This window comes from Octodon degus, unplaced genomic scaffold (genome assembly GCF_000260255.1).
Source record: "Octodon degus isolate 3935 unplaced genomic scaffold, OctDeg1.0 scaffold00057, whole genome shotgun sequence".
Lineage (NCBI taxonomy): Eukaryota > Metazoa > Chordata > Mammalia > Rodentia > Octodontidae > Octodon > Octodon degus.
Genome location: NW_004524633.1, coordinates 1,973,277 through 1,976,893, shown reverse-complemented (window position 1 = coordinate 1,976,893; position 3,617 = coordinate 1,973,277).

Genomic DNA, 3,617 nt, shown 5'->3' with positions numbered 1-3,617 from the left:
CTGCTCCTTCCCACCCCATCCATGGCCCTCAAGGCCTGGGTTCCTCAGAGGGGGCTCTGGGCACACTTCCTGCTGTGGGCTTGGGATGGGGTTGTGGGAGGGACAGGGAAGCACACCCCTGCAGAGACACTGGAGGCCGGAGCTGACTTCTGCGCTGGCCTCCAGCCTCCCTGCCCCGCCCCGGGAGCGACCAACAAGCGACGCTGATTTGTAACCTAAAACTTTTGCATCTGACCATAACACAGGTCTTCGGGATGGATCTTTTGACACAGTGCTAGATGTGCAGAGAGCTCTTATGTAAATAACTGCTATCCTGTAAGTGTGCGGCTGCTCCCTGGTTAAGTGGCAGTTAAACGCTTCTTGGGAATCTCAGAAATTATTTGGAGAGGGCCAGGCAGCTAGTTCAGCAGACTAAAGCGGCTTCTTAGGCAGACCAGGGACTGGGGTTTGATCCCGTGTGCCACGCTGGCCCCACCCCCAGGGTGCACTGAGACGACCAGTGAGACGCATGGTGACGCACACCTGTAATCCCAGCGTTTGGGAGGCTGAAATCAGGAGGATCAGTACAAGATCTGTGTAGGGAGACCCTGAAGACCCTGTACTAAATGCATAAAAGAGAAATTATTTGAAAAGTAATTTCGTTTGATTAATTTTAAGTCATTTAGAAGTTACAGCATGTTTCTTCACAAATGCACCCTACTTACAGGCCTACTGCAGTCTCTGAAGAGGCCTGTCTCCGCAATCATATGATGGCTGCAAATAAGAGTTGAAAGCAGGACTTGGTGCTTTGCTGAGCCCTGGTTCTTGCCTCCATCTCTTTGGGGCCCCTGGCCTCATAGTCACAGAGGACCCAAGGCAGGGACCTGGGGTCCTGAGCGGGGCCTCCGCCCTCAGGTCAGCTTGAGCTCTGACCCTGCCACCCCCGCCTCGGAGAATCCGAACCTGTCACCCGTACATGACCACTGCAAAGCCAAGAGTCACTGTACCACCGTGCAGGGCATGGCAGACCTAGCAGCGGGCAGCCTTCGCTCTGCCTGTGTGGGTCTTTGCTCGTATTATTTTTAAGCCTCAGTTTTCAATTTTAAAATGGACGTGGCAAGGTACAAAACCTTAGGCTGCGAGTTTTTCAAACTCTGCTCGTTGTGCCTTGTCGGTAACTCTTGTTTCCAAAGCGTCTGGCGGGGCTCGGCTGCTGCTTCCCTCACCATGCAGACTGGACTCCTGGGCAACGAGGAGCCAGCACAGGAACCAAGGAGCTGTGAGGGTGCAGGGGACGGAACTGAGCCGTGGACCTGCTGGAGACAGGGCTGAGCCTGCAGAGAGGAGCACGTGGCTGGTGGGTTGTGTGCAAAGCATGCGCCTCCTGTGCTGTTTTCTCTAGAGACTGCAGTAGAGGTTTGAATGGCTTCCAGTTCGTTTTTTCCTACTTAACTGCTGTTTCTTTAAACAGCACTGAACTCAGTCTGGGCTGGAAGTGGCCACGTTCACTTCGTCCAGAAGAGCTGGGACAGCTGGCCTCTGGTGCCCAGAGGTGGGGTGCAGGGAGGGTACCCCGATGCTGTTCTGTGCTGCCCTGGAGCCCCAGGCAGCAGCATGCAGAGGTTTGCAGTGGGATGTGAGTGGCTCCCCCAGCGTCTCACAGAAACCAGCCATGCGGTGTCCTCAGGGCGAACGTAGACAGAGAGCCTAGCAGGATTCGAAGGACGCATGGTAGATCAGACTCTGGGAAGCAGTTGGGCCTGGGCCACGTAGTGGGGCCATGGGTCCCACCAACAAGGATGGCACCGGCCAGGTCCTGTGCAGAGTCCTCCTCCTGCAGCAGGGCCTGCAGGGCTGACCAGCACTGCCACCTCGCGAGGCCCTGCACCAGCACACAGAGCACAAAGGGGCATGGACACCCGGGAGGCCCTGGTCTGCTTGGTGCTGGTGTCCAGCTGCTCTGGGCGCTGCCCCAGCATGACAGCTGGGGCCTCTGGGGGTGGCTGCAGATGTGACCATGCCTCTCTTCGTGGCTCAGCTCATGCTTAGGATACTTCTAGATGACAACACCTGAGACTGGATAATCTAGAACAACTGAAATGTCCTGGGCTCCCAGCTCTGAAGGCAGGAAAGCCCAAGAGTTTGGTGCTGGCTTCTAAGGGCCGTGTGCCACGTCGCTTGTACCAGGAGAGGACCGAGCCAGAGAAGGCAAGGCTGCCCTTCACAGAACCCCCTCTAGAAGATTCCCTCACCCGAACAACAGCAGCGGGATCTGTTCACGTAGTCCTCTCGGCTCTAAACGGAGCCTGTATCGAGAAGGCTGGCAGGCATCGAACACTATCACGAGCTTCTGGGCCTCCTGGCCTCGGGGCCCAGACGGTGGCCAGCCTCGGGAAGGCACACACAGCTTCCCCAGGTACACAGACTGTGAACCTGGGCAGGAGCAACCTCCTCCCAACCCAGAGGGTGCCGCAGCCCTTGCCCACACCTGCAGCCCATGGTGGACTCTGGCTTGGGCCTGAGCGGCTTCCACTGGATTCTGACCAGGGACAGCAGCTGTCCCTTCGTAGAGGTGGCTGTCCCTCCCCCTGGAGGTGCTGTCATACGGGACCCAAGTAGAGGGGGCAGCCAGGTTGCCGGGCACGTGTACTCCAGGTGCGTTTCTAAGCATCCTGGTGGGGGCGCACTTGGGCAGAATAGAGACCCAGGTGTGCCGGTTCCCACATTCCAGTGGGAAACAGTGGGGAGATAAAGGATCCAAGGGAAGAGAGACTAACCAAAGCAACAACGCAGCCAACAGTCAAAAGGAAATCCCACCCCCAAGCGTCTTGGACGTGGGGGAAGCTCGTGGAGTGAAGCTTCGGAGCCACAAGGCCAGCACTGCACTTGGGGGCCAGGGTCTGCGGAGCCAGCAGCAGCAAGCACGTTGTGGAGAGCATGCACAAGAGGGCCTTCTGGAAGGTCTCCGCGTAGCCGGGCCCCTCGCCACCCTCCCCCATTCTTCAAGTGGCCTTTGTTGGCCTCCCATTTGATGCCTCTGTCTGCGAAGCACAGGTCCACGTCCGACCGACCAACCCTTAGCTAGAGGGGACTGGGCTCTGTGCCAGCCATGGGGAGGGGGCGCCAGGAGAGAAGCAGCCCAGACGCAGGAAGGGGTTCTCCAGCTGCTGCAGGGCTAACAACAGCCAGCCCTTCCTGAGGGCTACAGGAGTCCACAGCTGTGCTGGGCTGCACGGAGTTTCCACAATGCTGTTAGGGACCACAGAGGTTGCCTTCTTTACAGAACAGAGGACTAATACTTGTTGACCCCTCCCTGGACAAACCCCATGGCTTACTAACTCTCAGCAACTCACCTGTGATGTCCCCTGTGCTGACAAAAATGAGCTTCTGGAACCATTGAAAAAGAGTAGCCCTCCTCTCCGCTTTCCCCAGCCATGGCCCTCCGCTATCCCATGGCCATGGGCCTCAACAAGGGCCACAAGGTGACTAAGAATGTGAGCAAACCGAGGCACAGCCGCCGCCGCGGACGTCTCACCAAACCCACCAAGTCCGTGCGGGACATGATCCGGGAGGTGTGCGGCTTCGCCCCCTAGGAGCAGCGTGCCATGGAGCTGCTCAAGGTCTCCAAGGACAAGCGC